The 11,057-nt window shown below is 41.8% G+C and overlaps 1 pseudogene; it reads right to left on the bottom strand.

Annotated features, from left to right (window-relative positions):
* Positions 1 to 1,055: 1,055 nt before the first annotated feature.
* LOC117508975 overlaps positions 1,056 to 11,057 on the bottom strand; it is a 112,741-nt pseudogene continuing 102,739 nt past the window's right edge.

Below are 11,057 nucleotides of genomic sequence, written 5' to 3'. Positions count from 1 at the left end.
TAAGGACATTTTTTTAATGAAAGACGTACGCGCAAATTCGCCGAGTTGTTTCCGTGACGACTCGGCAAATCTGTGTGCGCCGCGACAGGAAAAACACCTCCGTGTTGAAAACCATTTGTAGAATTCAGGCGGCTTTTAATGGCTTTCAACAAGTGAGTAACTGAGAAATTGTTTAACAGCTTGGGCATGTTCCAACTTGCCCGTTAAGATTTCCAACGGAGGTGTTTTTCCTGCCGCGACCCCCCGCGGTCGGGTCCAGCCCGACATGCGACTCTGCCCGCACGTTCTTTCATTACAAAATGACCGTTAACAATGGAATGTCCGAATAAACTCCTCATGCCGACTTCTTCTGAAAGTTCTCTGTTCTCTGATGACTTACTGCGTCAACAGAGCCTGAAATGTGGAAGTTTTCAACTTGAAACGGCGAGACGCTGCCGCCTCGAAGCGCAGATCGCCGTCAGGTGCTGTGGACCGTCCTTAAAGCGACACTACCAGACCAAAATCTCTCATCAGCCGTTAAAATTTTTACCGAAAACCAGCTGAATTTATTGAATGGTGTCCACTCAGTTGTGCCTTACAGTTTTGAAAAAATTTTTTATCAAACAAAGCAACAGTCTCTGAGCCATTCCTAAACAATGAAAAAAATCGACGAGCGGGTGGACGACTCCTCACTCAAAGACTGCCCACAGGCGAATGACGTAACCGACAGGCGTGAAAAAACTCTCGCATGCCCACGAGGGTTCAAGCATGTCTGATGTAATCACACGTGATTCAAATCCATATGGTTTTTGAAAAAAATAATAAGGTCGGATACTTTTCTAATAGACCTCGTATCTCGTTTTGCGATGAAACTCTTCATTTATTTATTTATTTATTTATTTTTTTTGAGGTTGCAATCATTCATTTTCTTGCAGGACAGACAGCAGTGGTAAAAGAACAATACATACGGAACCCTTTCCCCCTAAACACACACACACACATGCATGCACACATACATACACACACACAAGTAATGAACAAAGCTTCATCTTTAACTTCAGTGCTGTTTAAATAATTCATGACCATGTTGTGGTGAAATATATCATGATCTGGCCATTAGGTGTTTTTAGTGTTTTTTTTTCAGACCTGAGGATGATGATAAAACATTTTGGGGCAAAAATGCAAAACAGAAGGCCATAGCTTGAGGCCAGTATAGCAAAAATCTCCACAGCAACAGTATATTTTCCTGGAGAGCTTATATATGCAGGTACAAAGGCCACCCAGACAGTACAGAAGATCAGCATGCTGAAGGTGATTAGTTTGGCCTCGTTGAAATTATCAGGGAGTTTTCTTCCCAGAAAGGCCAAGAGGAGGCAGAGACAGGCCAACAGGCCAATGTAGCCTAAAACGAGACAGAAGCCCATCACAGAGCCCATGGCACATTCAACAATGATTTTGGGTGCCGAGTTATCCTGGATATCTCGCTCTGCTGGCCGTGGAGGGGCCAGGCTCAGACACAGTCCACAGATCAGCACCTGCAGAAATATGTGTTGGTGAGAATGAAAAGAATGACCTGGAATACAAAATCAGAACCTTATCACTTTTCATGACAAAAACTCTCTGGGTCTGTGCACATTCCTCATGCATAAACGTACCTGCACCAGGGTGCAGATGCAGATCCCAAGCCTCTGTTGGACAGGGCCAACATAATGCATCAAGTTACCAGGCAGAGTGGAACGGAAGGCCATCAGCACCACGATAGTGCGGCTCAGAAGGCAGGAGATACATAAAACAAAACTTATTCCAAAAAATGTGTGTCTCAGCATACAGGACCACGTCACTGGACGCCCAATGAAAACCAGAACACACAAGAAGCACATCTTGAGCGACAGCAAAAGCATGAAGCTCACCTCCGAGTTACTGGCTCGCACCTTAAAAAAGAAGCAAGATTTATCAGTGGGAAGACAAGTTAAAAAGAAAAATATGTACTTTCTTAATGTGTTGAAACAGCCAATACATATTTCCTTGCAACCTGAGGGGGTATAAGTCTTTACCAAGGGAGTGTGTCTGTGATAAAGGAAGATAACAGATACAGCAGCAGTCAGAGTTGCCCCAGAAGTTGATGTGACACAAAGAATGATGGCCATTGTGTCATTATAGGAAAGAAAATCCTCCTGTTGGGGAATGCAGACTGTGTGGGTCGAGTCAGACCAGAACCGTTCTGGACACTTAAGAACAAAGAAAGAAAAATAAGGTGTTTTGTCTGTTTGTATTTTTACCATTGTCTGTGAAAGGCAATGTAGTCATTCACAATATTCTGGTGTCACTAGATGGATTTCTATTTCAGACTTGTACAAATATTTTGTGATATTTTCAGAATGTCAGTTAAGAAAACATTCTGAAATGACAGCATTTCCATTGAATTATCGAATGCAGCTGCTGTGTTTAATTATCTTGCACGATTTGGAGTTCCAGTAGTAATGATAAAGCTTTACAGTGGTATATGTGGCATAAGTCCTTTTTATATAACGGCTGAGTGGATCCTTGTCATTTGATTGGTGCTTTGTATGTCACATGACATGGATTAATTTGTCCCATTTGTGTTGCATTGCATTTAGAGTGCAGTTTGGTTCCATTTGGAGTGCAAATTTGGTTCCATATGTTTGGTACCATTGCACTCTGCACACGTGCACACACAAACATGCACACACACATACACACACGCCCACGCACACATGCACATGTGCACACATGCTCGCACACGTGCACACACGCACAACATGTGCACGCACACACAAAACAAATCCACTGTGCTGTCTGGAAGAAAGCAGGAAGAAAAAATGAAAAGCTGGATTCATTATTGACATGATTTTTTTTTTCGCTGCACTGAAGATGTACACAGTATTTTTTTAGTAGTACATGTGCACAAGCGCCGACCTGGTTGCGTGTGTGTGCGTGCGCATGCGGGGTCAACAACTCTACCGAGAGGATGATTTGATTGAGCAAAATGACGCTGCTACAACCCCTGGCAAAAATTATGGAATCACCGGCCTCAGAGGATGTTCATTCAGTTGTTTAATTTTGTAGAAAAAAAAGCAGATCACAGACATGACACAAAACTAAAGTCATTTCAAATGGCAACTTTCTGGCTTTAAGAAACACTATAAGAAATCAAGAAAAAAAGATTGTGGCAGTCAGTAACGGTTACTTTTTTAGACCAAGCAGAGGAAAAAAATATGGAATCACTCAATTCTGAGGAAAAAATTATGGAATCACCCTGTAAATTTTCATCCCCCAAATTAACACCTGCATCAAATCAGATCTGCTCATTGACATAGACCCTATGCCATGACATTGACCCTATGTGTCTTTTTGCAAGGAATGTTTTTGCAGTTTTTGCTCTATGGCAAGATGCATTATCATCTTGAAAAATGATTTCATCATCCCCAAACATCCTTTCAATTGTCCAAAATATCAACATAAACTTGTGCATTTATTGATGATGTAATGACAGCCATCTCCCCAGTGCTTTTACCTGACATGCAGCCCCATATCATCAATGACTGTGGAAATTTACATGTTCTCTTCAGGCAGTCATCTTTATAAATCTCATTGGAAAGGCACCAAACAAAAGTTCCAGCATCATCACCTTGCCCAATGCAGATTCGAGATTCATCACTGAATATGACTTTCATCCAGTCATCCACAGTCCACAATTGCTTTTCCTTAGCCCATTGTAACCTTGTTTTTTTCTGTTTAGGTGTTAATGATGCCTTTCCTTTAGCTTTTCTGTATGTAAATCCCATTTCCTTTAGGCGGTTTCTTACAGTTCGGTCACAGACGCTGACTCCAGTTTCCTCCCATTCGTTCCTCATTTGTTTTGTTGTACATTTTTCGATTTTTGAGACATATTGCTTTGTTTTCTGTCTTGACGCTTTGTCTTCCTTGGTCTACCAGTATGTTTGCCTTTAACAACCTTCCCATGTTGTTTGTATTTGGTCCAGAGTTTAGACACAGCTGACTGTGAACAACCAACATCTTTTGCAACATTGCGTGATGATTTACTCTCTTTTAAGAGTTTGATAATCCTCTCCTTTGTTTCAATTGACATCTCTCGTGTTGGAGCCATGATTCATGTCAGTCCACTTGGTGCAACAGCTCTCCAAGGTGTGTTCACTCCTTTTTAGATGCAGACTAACGAGCAGCTCTGATATGATGCAGGTGTTAGTTTTGGGGATGAAAATTTACAGGGTGATGCCATCATTTTTTCCTCAGAATTGAGTGATTCCATATTTTTTTCCTCTGCTTGGTCTAAAAAAGTAACCGTTACTGACTGCCACAATCTTTTTTTCTTGATTTCTTATAGTGTTTCTTAAAGCCAGAAAGTTGCCATTTGAAATGACTTTAGTTTTGTGTCATGTCTGTGATCTGCTTTTTTTCTACAAAATTAAACAACTGAATGAACATCCTCCGAGGCCGGTGATTCCATAATTTTTGCCAGGGGTTATAATTATTGTAACACACATACACACACAATCCCTCCACTGTAAGCCATGTGGATGCTTGAAGAGCTGTTCAGATGAAAAGATGACGTGATTCTTGGCTGGTCTGAGGAACTACACAAAGTCTTTTTTTGTTGTTGTTCTTTTGTTTTTTAGGAGTCCAAAGTCAGTGCACAGCATCACTGGACTACACGTCGCAGTTTGGACTTTAGCAGCAGTGAAACACCAAAATGTAAGTCCCCTTTCTGTTGTTTATAAACTAATAAAATATCAAATGACAAGGATCTGTTTTAGTTGTTATATAAAACAAATAATGAATGTTTTTACATTCTTTCAATGGAACAAATATTTAATTCGATTTAATTCGGTATGGTATGTTCCAGGTTTCACGTAATGAAATATTCATACCATTGAACTCATAAACATTCATTATTTGTATAACAGGCTCTGAGGCCCATTGATGTTGGTGTTTTTCTCTGGCTTCCATAGAATGAAGCAAATAACAGTCTGTAACTCCCAAAGAATGGGACAGCAGTCCATCGCAGTTACTTCCCCAGCTAAGGCTATTACCTATTTACAATTGGTTGCACTGACATAATCCAAAATAAATGCCTTATCCAAGGACGTAAACAGGGAATCAAACCCAGGTAAACATAATGGTATTGGTAGTCCATTGGGAAAATGATAAAATTAAGCAGTTTATCTCAAAGCATGGATTCTCTCCTTCTTTAGAAACAGATCACTTTCTCTGTATAATTTACCATTATATCCCAAGACCTTGATCTGTTATGTGTCATCCTGACAGTATTTCCTTGGATTGGTACAGAGGAGGAGAAGAGTGTGGCAGTGCCAACATGACATGAACATGAACATGACCAGAGAATATAAAGTTGCAGTTGCAGTTTGCACTCTTGCATTTCAGTTTGGTTTTAATTGGCATGGGTTTATTTAATGTTTCAGGTTGAGGTAGCATTTCGACAGAAGCGTATTGCATTCACTGGATTAAAAACAACAAAAAAAAACATTTGACCGCTGATCTCGTAAGATCTCATAATTACGAGCTCAGGATCTCGTAATAATGACAAAACATCAGGTGTCTAAATTGTTTTATATATATACTTCCGTACTTCCAGTCCCTTCGTAAAGAAGCGGGCTGAGGTTAGCTGACACAAAGTGTGGACTTTTCCCTCAGGTGCTCCTGGATGAATGTCCAGGGAGGAGCACAAGGCGTCTCACCAAAATGAGTCATGTCTCGCTCCCCTCCAGACTTCCAGCTTTCACTCACACAGCCCCACCGTCCACTGAGGGACAGGGGCTCAGTCCCAGCTAGGCGCATGTCAGTCTGGGTGCTCCGTGCCCCACCTCACTGGAGGAGTTTCATTTATCCATGATCATTTTAGGGGAAAATCCAAACTTTGAGTGCATATAGAAGTGGTGTGCCATTGCAGCGCAGTGTCGGAGGTTGCAAATTGGCTGATTTTTGATTATGACTCAGGAATTCTCACGATTGTCTTTACTGAGGGACTGGAAGTACGAAAGCTCATTACGGAAGTAATTACAAAAAACAAACAAAAAAGAAAAAGAACTTATCTCATAATTATGAGATCCTGAACTAGTAATTACAAGATCTTCTCTCATAATTATGAGATCCTGCTCTCGTAATTACGAGATCTGTGGTCTTTTTTTTTAACCCAGTGAATGCAATAGGCTTCTGTACATTTCCCCTGGTCTGAGGATGCGTTATTTCTTGCTTTATACCAAAAACATGGCAACAGACACATTTTAGGTTGAGAAAGCTCATGTTGAAATATGAAATCTACCATTGCCAGTAGAGCTGTTGCTCATGTATACAGCCATTTGATGTCTAAAAGGGAATGTTTCATGGATTTTCTGCATTTATGAATTATGAATTAAATCCGGTAAAGATGGTTGTTAACACTGCCACGGTCCCATCAACACTCTGGAATGGATAACAGTGATATATTCCAGTTACTATTTTACTTCAACAAATATAATCCACCCAAAGTACCTGTTGTGTTGCTGATTTCTCCTGCAGCACATGGTAGGCAGTCAAAGCAGCATGGAGGTCTGCCTTTGTGCATGGCTTTCCTTGTACCAGGTGTACAAGGAGTGCTGCACACAGACACAGGAACCTACATTTAAGCAATATAATGATGAGCATCAAACTGACAGAATGACTACACACATGGCATATATATTTGATTTCAAGATGAAGACAGCATCAGAAAAACATACATCATATCGGCTCCTTCCTCCCCATATTACTCTGTCCATTTTGATGTGAAACTGGCCATCTGACCCTTTTGATGACACAAAATGTCCAACAGTGACAAACTCCATTTTCCCCTGAGTTGTCTCATGCCAGTTGATAATATCATATGAAGTTGGTGGGTCTCCATTTTCATCAAAGCTCATCCATTCATTCAAAGGTGTTGTGAAGTTTACTTTGTGCAGGTACTGAGCTGTCTGAGGGGAAAAATGTTTCCAAATCACTTTTGAAAATGAACATTTATACAAGTTAATTACTGCAGAATTTCATGTACTTCACCTGTACAGGTGGCAGCTTCCTGACATCTGGACACTGTTCTTCAAGGAAGGACCCATTCCCAGGTTTACAGGCCAACATGTCCTTTATTGCATGTGCAATAGCATAGACAGCCTTATAGACGTTATAGGTGACTCTCAACTGGGACACATCAGCATACAAACTCTCCCCAATGCCTTTGAATGGTTTGTGTTGGGGGACCAACAAAGAAAAAATTAATTCACATCAAGGTACAAAGTAAGTAAAGAACGCATCCAGCTATTGCCATTTCTCGCAGCTACACTCAAGTGATGCTGCTCTGTCACAATATACCCAGTTCAACACACAGGTCTCATACAATGGATTGGTGATGATCTACGTGTACCTGAAGGTATCAACAGGGCCCTAAAGTATGAGCTGAAGGGAGTAACAAGTTGAGACACGTATACCCCCGTCACACATAACCGGAGTCACGCAGAATGCCGTCAGAATTATGAATCAGCACACATCTGAAAAGTGTCAGATTTCAGTTCCAAAATGTTCTGACAGCCATCTGCAGAAGTCGACACAGGTGGTCAAAATCGGCCGGCGGCCCCGAGTATGATGCACATGTTCAAAACTCTCCGGGTGCCATTGAGATGGGAAACCTATCCGACAGTGGTCCATGTGCAGTCTGAGGACCATCTGACTGCAATTTACATTTTTCTGATGACAGCAAAATAGGATCTGAAATGATTTGAGTGCATACGAGGGAGCCTCGAGATGAATCTGGCACTGCAAAGCCTGCTGGTATGACCTGCACGTGCCACGGATAACACTGTCCACCCCACAGAGTGCAAAGGAACTGTTAAAATGTATGTGGCATGCTTCATCATGATAATAATTATGAATTATTATCATGTACAGTAAATGTAAACAGTGCCTATCAAATCAAAAACTCCCAAACCCAAACCAAATATCAAACCAAATTGTGCACGCTGCCACAAATCTGAACAGGCTGTTATATCCACAATAGAACTTACAGTACAGATATTTGTCCACTCCTTCCCATGGGCGATGTAAATAATGTGAACTGTTGTCTCCACCATAACTACATATAACATGGGCAGCTGCATCAGCTGCGGCCACTAAGCACACCCCGCGCGCGTGCTTAGTGGCCCATGCAGCATTATGCATACACAGACGCATACGCACACGGCTGAGTGATAATTGCAGCCCCACGCGTGTGCGCAGAGCACGTGTGCACCACACACACATACACACTGTGCACTTGCACACACGTGCATGTGAGGAGCACAGCGTTCTGGTCTGTGTTTGCCATCCAGACATTTGGAGATTGGGCAGTCTGCAGTGCCTTTTATGGTCATCTGACAGCAGTCTGTGTCATCTACATATGCTCTGGATGCAAGCTGACAGGTGTGGACAAGGCAGTCTGTCTGTGTTCCGAGAATGCCTCTTTTGCTCCAGACTGTGTCAGACTGTGGCAGTATTTGCTGTGTCTGGCATGCCTCCGGCACATTCTTGCTATGTGTAACAGGGGCTTTATTCTAAACAGTATCTAACACCAAACATCACCTGCTGCACTTAAATAAGCAGGAAAATATCCAGCATGAGTTTGATTCAGAAATTATATGATTAGTGCTTCAAATGGTAGAATAAAGTTTATGTTCACCTATGACCTCTGAGCCTGAACATGCCTGCACTGATGATATCCCATGAATACTCGATGTAAATGAACATCCAAACAGTGTTTCCCAGAGTTCTCTGATGAAAGGATCAGAGTCTGGTGATGTCAAACTAGGATCAATATGAGCCAGAAAGGGCCCCAATCCAGGGATTTTACCATTCTGCAGTGCAAATCCTATAGTTCCAGCCAATGAAGGAACATTCCGTGAAATAGCAAGAGGACTGTAGGTCACCCATGCATCATTAGCAATCCACTGCTTGGTTGTTATGTTCTGATGTACCACTTCTTCAAAAAAAAAAGCCTGAAATATGAAGATATAAGCATTTTATTATTTACAAAAAGGGAACATATCTTCTTGTAATTGCTCAATAGTAAAAATTACCTTTGCATCCTGCCCAATAAGAAATACTACCACTGCTGTGGCTGTCGAATTCTGGATAGTTCCAACAACAATTTGCATTTTCAACTTTTCATAGTCCTAAGAACGAAAAAGAAAAGCAAAAATGGAATACAAACTTTCTTATATTGGCTTTATTTGTGGAAAATCTTTCTTATTGTGGTTCTCAGACCACCACTGCAACTAAACAATCACCTTGTTGTGCTGTCAAGGTTTTGCAACTTGGGGAAGAACAGAGACCTGTTGAGATACACCGTTATTTGGGGGTGGGTTTTTTGGTTTTCTTTTCATTTCATTCCTGGAGGCGGGTGGGTGCATACCTAATGCTGTCAATTCACACATGTAAGCAGAAAAAAGCTTAAGGGCCCCTTACACGTAACACAAAGTTTGGCAAAAGAAGCAGAAACCAGCCAAAAAACAGTGAAAAAAATAGAATTGGCGATCCTTGAAAAATTCCACCTGCATCACAGTGCGAACATGTGGAAAGTGTGGTACCACATCACACTTCCACAGCAGTGGAGCAATTAGATGCTGGACATATGTACATAAATCAATGCACCAAATAATGCGAGAGCACAGAGTCAGAACATGATCAGAACAATGATTTGTTTAAATGTAACAATCATGTTACTGGTAATGAATCTGTTCTCACTGTAACATTAATTAAAAAAAACACAGCAGTTTATAATATTTAATTCCTGTTAGAAAGTGCGGACAATTCAAGTATCATCCTCCTGTTCCTTTGTACATGACCCATGACCATGCACGTGCACAAGGTACTGGAGTGACATGAATGAAGCCATGCACTCATATCATGTCCACATCAGCCAACGCCACATGTCCAGCGAGCACCACGCCACACCGAAGGACACCACGTCATGTGGACTATGACTCACATGGTGGACGTGACATTTGGATTGCCAGCTGAGTGTTCACATGATCAGATGGATCTTTTCACATGGGGCAGCCTGCCTGATGATGTGCGTGCTGACATGGTCGCTACTGCCTGTGGTGCAAAGGTATGTGTTTTTATGCATTTCCACGTGAGGACAGCATGCCCATGCACACACCTCATGGTGGAGTATTGTGAGGTCATATCCTGCATGGGACGATATGTGTTCCACAGCTGCTACTGGCGTGGACACGCTCACCTCTGTCAACCAACTCAAAGTCTCACTCTCTGTTCCTTTGTTCTGTGATTATTTATTTTATATATTTGTTATGTAATTATGTATGTTGTTATTGTTTATTTATTTATCCTCTCTCTGTTCTCTGCATTTTTAATTTAACATGTCGTATGAACTGACTCATTGTCAGTTCCAGCTCACAGTGAGTTACTGACTGGTGATCAGCTGACACACCCATGTGCCCACAACGCTATGAGCAAAGCGATCACGCAGGAATTATATATATGTTATTGCATATATGCTGATTTATTTTCCACTCTTATTGTCTGTCATGGACTACAATTTATTAGCCTGGCCAGCTGATATCACAGTTCACACTGTGCTATGCGCACTCAGATGTTGCTGGTCGGTCCCCATGTGATCTTGTCTGTACATAATCATCAACATGTCATGAGAGCATGAGAGCCCACCCACACATCTGCATTGCATGGAGCGTTGTTCATGTTGTTCATGGTACGATGTGTGTTCTTCAGCTGAGTTGCAAGTATACAGCATTCAGCTGTTCCATCTCGACATTACAGCCATCCAGATGTACACTGCACTGGACAGCAATTGCATGCCGGCCACCTCAGCTGCACCTGGCATTGTTGGATCATGGTGGGGGGGGTTGACATATTTGCATGCCATATGCGTTGTGGGGGGGGAGGCACTTGCATGCCATTTGTGTTGCTGAGTAACGGCACACTCGTGGGGCACTTAGAAAATGTGGGGTCATTCGCACAGCCAGCTCAAAAGTGGTCACCTGCATGCTACTCTCATG

The sequence above is a fragment of the Thalassophryne amazonica genome, chromosome 4 (assembly GCF_902500255.1).
Source record: "Thalassophryne amazonica chromosome 4, fThaAma1.1, whole genome shotgun sequence".
Classification (NCBI taxonomy): domain Eukaryota; kingdom Metazoa; phylum Chordata; class Actinopteri; order Batrachoidiformes; family Batrachoididae; genus Thalassophryne; species Thalassophryne amazonica.
The sequence above is the reverse complement of the archived record's forward strand: the minus strand, read 5'-3'. Positions and strand labels throughout refer to the sequence as shown.